Raw genomic sequence first — 13643 nt, 5'->3', positions numbered from 1 at the left:
GAAAAAAATGCTCGAACATTGGCACCTTCTTGCTGATTCTTTTATAAAATGGCATCCCGAATCCAAATATAACACCCGTTTTCTTCTACCATCCATTCTTAACGATTTCCAATTATAGTGTAGCCTCCCTCATATATTTAGATACTCTTTTTATAATTGCATTCTACTCCCCTGAAAATCTCTTCTCCAGCTTAGCGATGTCTTGGTGGAACGGTTCTTCGTGTTTATTCAATACAGCTTCTAAAATTTTAGGGAAGAAATATAGGTGGTGCGAGTGAAGGAAATGCACTTAAGGGACATGTTACATCCTGTGGCCTTGTACACGGATAATAGTTTCTCGATTTAGGTATCATAAACATCACTTCACAGGTTAAAGAAAAAAGTTCTTATATACACACAACCAAACTTATATGGAACCACTTTTTATTTCTGACTAAATTTCTACAAGGAAAAAAATTGGCATACCACATTATGATAAGGCTTTATTTTTGTAAATAAACATGATAATAAAGAATAAACAATTGCTGCCGTTTATTTTCTTTTGAAATTTTTGTTCAGTAGTAAAATCACGATAGTCCGGTAATTTTCATGTCACCTAAAAAAAATAAAAAATGCCTTATGTTGGATTAACAGATGTACAGAGGGGAAGAAATATTGCTCTAATTGAAGAAGAAATGTCCCAAAGAGACGTCCCAAAGGGTGTTGTATTGAAAACATATGCAAGGTACTTGGAATTACGAACACACAATCCAGACAAAGTCGTCAAAGAGTCACAACTGAACAACAAGACCGGCTTGTGTACTAAATTACTAGAAGAAATCCCAATGTTTCTCATCCAGAGTTACAACGACAACTTCTGGCAGCTACAGGTGTGAACGTTTCAGTTGAAACCATAAGAAAAAGGCTTCGTGCTCGAGGGTTTTACAGCAGGAGAGAGTTACGGATCTCACAGTTATTTCGGCAAAATAAAATTCACAAGTCTGTACCAAGATATAAAGCCGGAACTGTAATGTTCTGGGGAGGTATTAGGCTGGGAGCAAAAACTTCATTGTTTCCACTTCAACAAACGTTAACGAGTCAGAGGTATGTTGATTTAGTGCTAGAACTAATAGTTGGTCTTTGGAGAGCTGCATTTGGGGATAATTTTAACTTCATGCGGGATAGTGCACCTCTCTATGCCAGCAGAGTGACTTTTGAATGTCTTGAAAGGGACGGTGTCATAGGTTTGGATTGGCCTGCTTGTTCACCAGATCTAAACCCTATTGAACACTTGTGGGACAAGCTCAAAAGAAGGGTTTGTCGAAACAATCCAGGAAATCTCGCACAGCTTATTGATGCAGCATTAGCAGAATAGGAAAACGGACCTCAAGACAACGTTGATGATTTAATAAGAAGCTTGCCAGGGCGGATACAAGCTTGCATAAGGTGGCACCACGGATTAATTAAATTATCAATTTTCTTTTTGTTTTTGCTTTTTGTCCATTCAAAATTTAAATGTTAATTCGTTTAATAAGGTAAGGACTGAGTTTTATTCTTAAACACAAAATTTTCATACGTCTCAAAAATTATAAAAAATAATAGATAATTCCATATAAGTTTGGTTGTGTGTATGTTCTGGAATATAAAGTTCGTTTTTACTTTTGATTCAAGTGTTCAATAAACATAGAATGTTGGAAAAGCTGTCTAATATGGGCATCCACAAGAACTCCTTTGTTGATTTTATAGTTTAATGTGTAAAGTTATTTTTGGTCTAAGATCCCAAAGACAAAATCAAAATTTATGCTTAGTCAGGTTCAGTTTGGGCCTCAGAGTCGCCTGTTTCTATATATGCAGATTACTGGTGTCATAGACTACACCCACAAGGGTGATAAAAATAAGGATGAACCTTTAAATGTTAAAGTAAGCCTTACTGTAATTTTTAAGCGATTCATAAGAAACCAAGTAAGCAAGACCAATTATTGTAGATACTACAGTATAATATATCTAGGAATTCAAGTAGTCAAGGTTCTACTATTCTTTATGGCTTTATTTATTCGATATATGCTTGAAAATAGTACTTTTTAATTTATTTTAGAAAAATATAATTTTTCTATAAATCCATCATTTATGAAAATTTAAAAAATGTTGAAAATTTAATTGTGTATGACCTTATATAAATTTAAAAAAAACCATATGGCATCATATATGGTTAAAGTATATTATCACAGGCAATTTTTACATTTGAAGATATTTCTCAAGATGTGAATGATTGACGCTATAAAAATAATTAAATATTACATGGATGGAACGTCGGATGACTTTGGTATGACTAACCATTTTTTTAGATTGGTACATAATATGAGACATCATTGCTACTATCATTTCGACGAAATAATTGCAGAATGTTGGTTTCTGATATTTTGGTTTAAAGGTGACTGAACAATCATCGCCTAGAAATTCAAAATGTTCAGCACAGCAAATTGTTTACAGGTTAAAGGTAATAAACATGGATAATTATTTTGATTTTTTTATAATCGTTAATAGTTAAATACCTTGTCATAGAGCATGATTGTATTGTCGTCACACAAGTCGTAGGGGCTTTAAAAAGAACTAGTTATCGCGAAGAAAGGATCTTAAGTAAGCTAAGTATCTGATTACTAAGTACCGACAAGGAATCGGAAATGAGTGGAGGGTAGCTACGGGTCAATATATACCTATGAGATCAATTTATCGAAGAATATATCATCCGTGATTGGTATTGCCATTATCCAATAGATATAGAGAGCTACATATGGCATGGTGCCAAGATGGGGCTTAGAATCAGGAGCCCATAAACAAAAAAGACTCGTCACTGCAATTTTCTAATATCATGGTTCATTCAGATACTCTCTTTGTAGTTGGGCCTATTATCTATTGTTGGCTATGCGGGCCTGCTAATTTCCTAATATCATGGTCCCATCTCACGTTTGGGCTTCTTCTAGGACTCGTAATTCCTGTAAGTCGCTGTAATTTTTGTTGTCCACCCGTCCTTCTTAACAGGTGTCCTGCCTATTGTCACTTGAGGGATTTCATTTTTTGGATGACATCTATTACCTAGGCTTTACAAAACTAGTCTAATACAAATCTTAGACGAAAAATATCGTGACTATATTTGTTTTTACACAGATGGCAGTCACGTGATTAAGCTTGACCGGTACAGCGATGCCCACTTTTACATATTTTCTTTTAATCAAAATATTTTAGAGAACAAAAATAAATTAATTGTAAATATATAAACAGTTATTATTTCTTCTTCTTCTAAAGGTGCCGTACAGATTCCTGCGTAGACGTTGATCTTTTTCTTCCTCATCAGATGGTTCAATTAATTGCAGCGGCTTGGAGTGCTTGGAGGTCCCGTAGGCCTGTCCAATGATGACTATTTCTCAGCCAGGATAGCTTTCTTCGGCCTATTCTCCTTTTGTCCCCTTCTATTTTACAGTTGGTTTTTTTCCCTTCTATTTTACCCTGGAGAACCAGACGCTGAAAGTGATAGCGTTCTCCGCGTAGTATGTGTCCCAAATAGGCTATTTTCCTCTTCTTGATGATTTCGAAGAGTTCACGTTGTTCTAGACCAGCTCTTCTGAGAATGTCTTCATTCCTTACACGGTCGACCCAGAGCACTCTTAGCATTCGTCGTAGTGTCCACATTTCGAAGGCTTCAATTCGGTTTATTGTTGCTCCATGCTTCCACACCATATAACAAAACAAACCAGACATAGCACTTCACCATTCTGTATCTAAGGTCGAACGTACACGTACAAAAAAGACTCGTCACTGCAATTTCCTAATATCATGGTCCATTTAGATACTCTCTTTGTAGTTGGGCCTATTATCTATTGTTGGCTATGCGGGTCCAAGTTATCCCTGCTAATTTCCTAATATCATGGTCTCATCTCAGGTTTGGTCTTCTTCTAGGACTCGTAATTCCTGTAAGTCGCTGTAATTTTTGTGGTCCACCCGTCCTTCCTCACAGGTATCTTGCCTATTGTCACTTGAGGGATTTCATTTTTTGGATGACATCTATTAACTAGGTTTTACAAAACCAGTCTAATACAAATCTTAGACGAAAAATATCGTGACTATATTTGTTTTTACACAGATGGCTCGAAATCTGACCAAGGTGTTGCAATATTATTTAATGTCAATATGCAATATGCAACTTATGCAATAATTTAATGTCAATGAGACACATTCTTTTTGAATGCTTACCTGTTGCCTCCCATAGGTCTAGATTCTTTAATGCTGTTATCTATGAGAATATTTTCGCGCCTTTTAACATTTCGAAGATTAATAAAGTTATGGAATTCTTAGACAGCATCAACATAACGAAAACACTTTAACTTCTAATAATTTAAAATAACCTCATATTAACTAAAGCTTATTATTGAGTGCTAAAAAACCCTCGCTGTTGACGCGCTCTATAAACCAATACCTCTCTCTCTCTCTCTATTACCTAGGTCTTTTGTCTTATCCACTCTATTCTTTTACGGTTTTTCTTGGTTATTCCCAGGATATTGGGTTCGTTTTTTATTATAATTATCGTTTCATTGAGCGTTGTGCGACCTGTCTAATAATGCCTTTATTGTAGATTATTTTATTAAATAAAAACCTTCAGATAGCAATAATTAATTGAAAGAATACACTTTATAGCTATGCAAAAATTTTCTACAAATTGAGCAAACCAGTTTGCATATTGTACTTGAGAGTGTAGACCCCTTTAATAGTAGCACCCAGAATTATATTAGTCAATCCTGATGAGAGCTGAAGTAAACTTTAGAACAAAGTCTCTATAATCACTAATAATGAGTTCTATCCATCATATCGTCTCATCATCGCCTTCAGGAAGTAATTACGTAATTACACCTAATTTAATCCGGACTGGGCGGTGTAGATAACATCTATATACTGCCAAAAATTTCTTCGCATCGCTCCCGGCTGACAGAACGGTCGGCGCGGTGTTCGTACTAGAGATGGGCAAAACATCACTCTCTGTGATTTTTTCACAGTGAAATAAAAGTAGATTTTCACTACTGTTAACACTTTAGAATTAAACTGTGAATTACTTATACATGAGTGCGAATACAAAAGCATATTATAACGTATGGTCCTAAAGTTTTGGGAAAAAATCCAGAAACTGACAACTCTTATAAAAATAGTTTTATATTTTTATCATATTTTTAAACAACCTATGTTTACTATCCTAATTATAAAATAAAATTCAAACAGTGGACAAGGGACCGTTATTTTCGATTTGCCTAAGAATTCCCCTGACGCGTTGCATCATCCTTTGGACAACTTCGGCGTCGATTTCTCTAATTTTTCCGAATATACGGCGTCACAATTGTTCTTTGTTTTGTGCTTCCTACCCGTTATTGTAGACTTTCTGACTCAATATTGCACAGAACTCTTCGATTGGGCGAGCCTGAGGTAGGTTAGGGGGATTGTCTACTTTTGGTACAAAGTTGATGTTGTTCGCTTCATACCAGTCCCTTATTATTTCGTCATCCATATGATGCGTGTTCATAAACTGAAGAAGTTTAGGGAGACAATAATTCTCGATATAAAGCTCCGTATTTAAGGCTTCACCCCGAACAACGCCAATGTAAGGATGTGAGATGAAGCCAGCCTCAGAAATGACATACCATACCAAAATTTTGTCCTCAAACTTTTTCTTACATTTTAATCTCACATCATCAGGGGCATTTTCATAATTGTACGTGTGGAACCCATCATTACCCTTTATGTCAGAATTGGACAATGTGAAATATTTCTCATCGTCCATCACGATCAACTTGTTGACGAAATGCACTTTCCTCAGCGCGCGGCAACATCTCGGAATTCTCTCTAGCTGGGCCTCTGTATATTTTGGAGTTTTCCTCCTTTTTCGGAAGACAATATTGTTACTGATAGGGTTAAAAAACTAAACACCGTAATCTTTTCAATATTTTCTGGCCAGCTTTCGCTGTGAGATCCCAATTTTGTGTTTTGCTGCTTCAATTAGTCTTCCTTCTCTTATTTGGTTCAAAACTCGCGGCCGACCGGATTTAGTCAAATTTACACATATCCCTTCTTCACATTCTTTGATTGTGCGATAAATTGTCGAATTGCTAATGTTTTGATCCCGATAAATGACGACAATATCTCGTTTTGTCACTTATTATACACCAAGATTATATTATACACCAAGATTATAAACTCCTCGACGAAGATAAATTTTATAAGACATTTTAAGAAGTAGGACCCAAAATCTTTTGCTTTGTTTATTGAAGTGACATGACTGATTACATTTAATTACTATGACTACATCATTAAATGCATTTTATTACTTAACCAAACCAGATTTTTCCCAAAACTTTAGGACCATACTCGGGGGTCCCGCCGCCACGAAACAATGACCCATTAACCGGAAATTGATAGCAACCGTCCATCATCGCAACGCATTAATTTGAAAATCGCATAACACCATATAAGAATATCATGGGCCGTATTAGATTACGCGCAGTATGCACAGAATGGGTTCGTCCAAGTAGAATACTCTTTTTTACTACTACTTCACCATTTTGCGATTTTTAACTGATATTTTTGTCAGTTAATTTTTAATGATTCAGAAAGAGGTATGATTTGTGTTATTCACGGTTAAGAAATACTAAAGAGATTCAGAGATTGTATATAGAAGATACCTAATATGTAGTGTACTGCAGATGAAATTACCAAACAAGCAGTTACAATAATGGAACCTTTATGATTTATAGGCCTCTGAAATTGATGTGATTGGTGGACCAAGCCATGTGCAGATTTTGTTAATCTGAAGCAGAAATGACAGAAATCATTTCATGCCAGTGCGATAGCCTGGCAAATGTCCGGTTGTTTATATCAGGCAATGATAAGCCATTGAAAAATAGCTGTATGGAGGATTCAATCTCCATGTTATTAAACTTTTTGAAACGGGTAGGACTGAAGAATGTAACCAGAAGATGATCGCAGAAGATTTGAAAAGGTCGTAGTGGAACAGGCCGAGAGCCACCTCAGAAATCTAATTTAATCTAATGCTGCCAACTGAAAAAGGAAAGAAATAAGTTTCTATGGAATGTTATAGCGAGTTTGATGGATATTTTAAATGCAATTTACGACTATCTGTTATTGTCTAAGATAAATAGCAGATATTCGTAAATTAATTATAAATAAAACATTTTCATTCTTCGTTCTTTTATTTACAACAAAGTGAACAGTAAGAGGTATTTTTAAACATCTTTTAAAATGTTCTGGTAATCGGTTTCTTATGCATTGTTTAATGACAAAGTTCTGTCAGGTTCAAACGTCGCCGTATTTCCTAAAAAGTTTTGTGAAAAAATGAGTGGTAATGACGAGTCTTTGGATATTCAACAAGCTGCTGAAACTGCGCTATCCACGTTAGTGCCCGAAAAGTCGAAAAACCTACAACAACTTTGAAACCTGGGTCAAAGAAAAACATGTTGAGAATTTTACAGAAAAGATATTGCTAGCCTATTTCCTGAGGTTATCCATTACCTTAAAACCGTTATGCGTAAACTCTGTGGAGTAAATATTCGAAGCTCCGCACCATAATTTACCTGAAAAGAAACGTAGATATTAGCAAATTCACAAACCTTATTGCATTTTTAAAAAGAAAAGCTTTCGGATATCAGACAAAAAAATAAAAAAGTATTTACAAAACTGGAAATAGAACGCTTTATGAAAGAAGTCGATGACAAAAAAATCCTGTTAGTTAAAGTTGTCTTAATCGTTGGAGTATGTAGGAGGGAAGAAATTATGTTTTTGACCGTAGATGCCATTAAAGATTGTCAGTCATTTATTAGTGTGAAGATTCCGAATACAAAAACTCATTTTCCAAGAGTGTTTAGGATTACTGAGGGACCAATAGATGGTATCAATTTCTTATATGTATTTCGTAAGTACGCAAAACTTCGACCACTCAATGTGACACATCAGCGATTTTTCTTGACGTATCGAAAGAATCAATGCTTTACCCTGCCAGTTGGAATCAATACAATTGGAGGTATGCCAAAAAAGATTCGGGAATTTCTTGGACTTTCCAACGCCATTGAATACACTGGTCATTGTTTTCGGCGCGGCTCTGCAACAATGCTGGCAGATTCAGGAGCGGACATAACAGTTTTAAAGCGACATGGATGTAGGCGATCAAGCTCAGTTGCTGAAGGTTACATTGAAAATCCAATGGAATGGGACAGAAAGATACGCCCGCGCCAAGTAATAAATTAAAAGCAGTTTACGTAGAGGCAGAAGCTACCAGCATTGCCAGTACAAGAAATTTACTTATTCCGACTCCTACAGCTTGCAATTCTCTTAGAGAGAAACAGTTGGATGCCTCTTGTATTCACTTTAATAATGTAAATAATTGAAGACCTTGGGAGAAAATAGTAATAAGCCACATTTCAATCGTTTAGAGAAAAACACGATAAACGTTTTCCATTAAATCCTGAAATGAGGATAATTAAAATATACCTATAAATAATTGTGTTTTTTTCTTTATACGACAAAATAGTATCATTCAGTTTCCGCAATAAGAAAAATGTCGTGACGGATTTTGAAAAAAATATGAAATTTTGGAAAAAATGTGGCTTGTTACCTTTTTGCAAAATATTATACATGTTAAATATTTACCAAAGAATGAAAAGAATGATAGGTAAAAATATTTATTGAAATCAAAATGTCAATGCATAATCAAAACAGATATTAGGTTATTTTATTTCAACGAGAAAAATAAACTACTTAATCGGATTCAGAGTCACCATCGATATATTCCACTCCTCCTTCTTGGTCTTCACCGTCATCATCGATTTTATTAACAGTAGTTTTGACACCAACACTAGCATAATAGTTGTGGTAAACTCCAGGAATATATGGAAGTAAAACCTTCAAATTCGCCAACTTTTTTGCATTAATAGGAACTGGGCCAACATACTTCTTTTCTAATGCATTAAGCTCTTCTATCTGTATTTTTTGACCTCTCTTCCCAATGATTGCCTTGAATGCTTTTTAAAATTCAAAAAATGCTTAATAAACATTGTATTATGATGACTTTCTTCGAACTTGAAGCAACGTACTTTGGAAAAATCCACATTTTCTTTTTCATGAGTCAACTTTTTCTTGCTTAGAGATTTACTTATTTTTTCAAAAGAAAAAATGTCATTCTGATTGATTCTATATACCGTAAATGGATTTTGAATTTTCGAATCTTTGACGGCCTCTACCCAACATTCAGGAGAGCAAACTTGTCCCAAGTATTTTTTATGCTTTTCAATTGCAGCAAAGTCTCGATCGCATGGTAAGGGGGTGTGCCCAGCGATAAGGAATCTATGTTCAATATATTTATATACTTTAGCCCTTACTAGATGAAGCCATAATGCCATAATAGTCCAATTTTTATTTTGGCCCCCACAGTTATCAGTAAACACTATCAGGTGTTGTTGGGAGTGGGAGGATGCTCCTTGATATATTTGAGAAGGCAGCTGGCTATTTCATCGGAGCCTCGTTTCGCCACATCTTCCGTCCACATATTCATATAACTTTTTCCAGTTTTACCGTCATAAATTCCTAAGTTATACATCCAGATTTTTCGTAAGTAGAAAGCTTTACCTACTGTCAGCTGAGGAATAGGCAAGACTTGTTGTAAATCAAAGCATATAACTTCCAAGTTATTTTCATTTTTAGATCTTTGAATTTCATTCTTCATGTTTGTCTGCATCGCTTCTGCTCATCTTTGGTGTAGGTCTAAATTTGTTTTGATTTCCTTCAATTTGTTCTCATCACCTTTGTGGGTATTAAGCAAAGTATTATATTCATCACACGTTGCACACGTGTCGCTCTTAGGGAGTTTAAATCCGATGTTGTATTCAGAACAAAAGATTCTGCGATATCTATCTTCCTTTGCGGGAATAATGTTCCGTTCTTGACACCAAGGGATATAGTATTTTTTGTATAGAGAAGATATAGATATATCGTGATCAATATAGCATTTTTGTCGGTTACGTTCTCTACTATAATGACTACGATATTTCGGAATGGCCTTAATGTGGTCATGAATAGACTGGATAGTTTCTTCAGGTAACCTGTTTTTCCGATTCTTGTGTCTTCCGCGACCATCGCTCTTTGGTGTGTGAAGTCCTTGGTTTATCTGGGTACAGATATTATAAACTCGTCTTTTTGAATTTTGCAAACCATGGATAGATAAAAACTCTTGTTTACAAACTTCTTGGTCTTTTCCGTTGATTTTTACAAGTACCTAAACGTAGTAGATCTTGAGGATGTCTGCCTTTTGGTTTTCTTTGGGTAGACTCGTTTTTTACCGACACTCTTGATTGTGCCAAATAAATAAGCGTTTTGTTTATCGACGTTTGTAGGTCCCAAAATGATTGAAATATCGCCATTTCTACTCCGTGTAGTAATTCTCTGCATTTCTTCTTGCAGCTACATGGTGGGCCCAAAGTTCTAGGTATTTGAGTCTTTCCTTTTGTAGTGGTATATCCATGCCCGAGATTTCGTCTATGCTGGGCTTTAACTTTCTTCCTGCATTCTGTGTTGATTTGTCTTTTCCTGGCGGCCTTCTTTTTCTCCGGCGTTTCGATGAATCCTCTAGTAGCACGTCCACCCTGGATAAAAAAATAATACATTACCTTTTTATCAGTTGTTTTCACCAAAACTGAAATTGATAAATTTTTATGCAAAAAGGTAATAAGCCACAAGCCATCTGAAATAACCTAACCTAACCTCTTTCTATTCAAAAATCTTACGCCTTTTTTAGAATAAGAGTACGTTCCATAAACTCAGGTGGAAATAAATACTCAACGCATATTCCAAGTTGCAATAATCGAAATATTTTTAAGCTTTCAAAAACGTTCAAAATTTTAGTTAAAAACGTAACAAGCCACGTTATATTCTATTTACCTCTGAGGTGACAACACTGCTGTCATCGCTGCTGCTACTCGAATTAAAATAGTCCTTATCCCTTACACTATCATCCGTTCCACTCGAAATATCACTACTGTCGCTGTTTTCATCATAAATAAACAACTTTCGCTTAACCGCACTATCTCTGCCGGTCGCCATGATTAAAATGTGTGGCTTGTTCCGTTCTTCCGAAAGCATTCAGTCCTGACCGAAGAACGTCACTAGATAACTGTGGCGCCATCTGTTGCCCAAATACCGCACTTTCTTCCTTGTGGCTTGTTACGTTCTTAAATCAATAAATCATAATATTAAATCAATTTCACTCATGTTGTGGCTTGTTACTATTTTCCCCCGAGGTCTTCAATTGTACCTTTAAGATTTATAGATAGATATTTTCATTGTTTAGATTAGATATTTTCATTGTTTCTAACGTTTTATTTTTTACTTTTAGGCACTAGTGCCTAAACAAGTGTCACTTTTAGATAATAGTGCCTAAAAGAATATTATTATTTCGGATCTCAAATAAATATCAAAAACTGTCAATTACGAAATGCTTTCACAAAAATGCATTTATCTTCGTGGAGGATACTTAGAAAAACTGTATTTTTTTCTACCTCTTTATGCAAAATATAAAAGACAAACCTCGTAAACTCGAAAGTAATTTTAAACAGTAAAATTCACATTCACAGGGTATTTTCGCAGAGAAACAAGAATCACGTTCACAGGTATATCTGTGAATGCGAATTCAGGTTTTAGCCCAACTCTAGTTCGAAACGGCCAATCTGACGGGCCAAAATGAACAGAACCCGAAGCAAGGAGTCAACGACCCATATAGACACCGAAGTTTTCGTTGGTCGGGCGGTCGACATCGTTGCTAACCAAGCCTAGGCGAAATTTTGCTATTTCTTTTGGGAAAAAAAGAAGAAGAAGAAGAAGACTGGCGAGGGGCAGAGGGAGGAGACAGCGTCGTGTCTTTGGCGATTGGAAGCGGCCAAGTCGATGTTGATAGAAAAAGTGCAGCGGGCAATGCGGATCCGTTACAAGAAAGTCGATGGATATGGTCGAAATAACAAAACGGACGGTTTGGTTTGATTTCATAGGTCAACGTTCGATGGTGGAATAGGAAATTGCAACTAAATAAATTGTGCCGCTTCGTTTTGTTGTATTTTTAAAGAATTTGTCCTGTTCTTGCTTATTATTTTAATCATCATTCGTTCATTTTATTTATTATTATAGTTTGTTTTGATTCCTAATATTTGTTTAACAATATTAATTTTAATAAATGTGCTTTTTGTGAATGAGTTAGTTATGTTAATTTTAACATTTAGAAAAAAAAAATAATTTGGAAGTATAAATGGTATTGATAGGATAAACTTATTTTAAGAAAGAAACACAAGCCAATAGAGTTGAATGAAAAACAGGAGTAATAGATGCATTTAAATTTTCTAAATCTAGCTATTTCTAAATATGGAAAAATATATGGATAATTATAATTTATCCCAAGTAATAGAATAAATGTTACTAAAGTTATTCTTTGCAACCTTTAAGAAAGAACTAGTTTAAATACGAGTTTAGTTAAAAATTTGAAATAAAGGGTTGTTCGGCACATACGACACGGAATATTGTAGCTAAACGATTAGATTTTGACAAATTGTGAGTTTTGGGTTCGTTGAAGGACTATTAGAGCTACAATTTAAAAACATTTTTACAAGATACAGAGTGTCACAAATAAATAAAAAATATCAAAATGTTGAATTTTTTTTTAAATGGAACACCCTGTATATTATTACATTTTTAATTTCTACGATTAAAATAAAGGTAAATTTGATTACGGTTTATCACACCTAAACCTTACAGATTTTGAAATATTTTCAATCTTATGGAATTGTAGTAAAAATTTTAAGGCTTCATTTCTCCAAGGATATCAAAAACACTAAATATTTTCTGAAGTTTATTTATTGATCAGTTATTGTGTTGCAATAATAAAAATAATACTACCTCATACAGAGGGTCTAAAAATTTATTTTAAATAATTTGTAGCTTTACGGCAATAACTTGTTTAATTTAAATGGAACATCCTGTATATTTTAGTAAAATCAGATGCACAATTTAATTGTCTATCAAATTGTATTATACCATTTTCACCTATTATACCATTAAGTTTTCGTAGAAAATGAATTTTCTTATAATTTAGACCTCATTTATCCCATGGTAACCCATGGAATATTGGCATTTTAGATGGTTTTTAAAGCAACAAATGTAAAAAAGTGCTAAAACGATAATATTATTAGCCCATATGTATACAAAAAAAAACTATTTAAGTCTTTATGAAAGAGCATATCATTACCATTAATTAAATATACTACCATTATTTCCATCCAAATAATTATTGCTAATTGTGTTAGTTAATACGCTATTCTAAATCAGTGTTGATTTGAATCAGAAATCAACATAATAAGTTACGAAAATGAACCTCTCTGTTGTTATAAACAAGCATTCGTCAAAAATAAAATAAAATTTTTAAGATGTTACTTTTTACCACTTTTTGTCTAATACACATACAAAATTCAGTTTTTTAGAATTTGGAGCAATTATTATTAATCAAAGCAAACAGTCAATTAATGTAGTTTGAATACTGGGGCCATATTAATTGGTCCTCTTTAACAAATATTTAAACA

The sequence above is a fragment of the Sitophilus oryzae genome, unplaced genomic scaffold, assembly GCF_002938485.1.
Source record: "Sitophilus oryzae breed Bouriz unplaced genomic scaffold, Soryzae_2.0 scaffold_1190_pilon_pilon, whole genome shotgun sequence".
NCBI lineage: Eukaryota > Metazoa > Arthropoda > Insecta > Coleoptera > Curculionidae > Sitophilus > Sitophilus oryzae.
Note: the sequence above shows the minus strand (reverse complement) of the source record.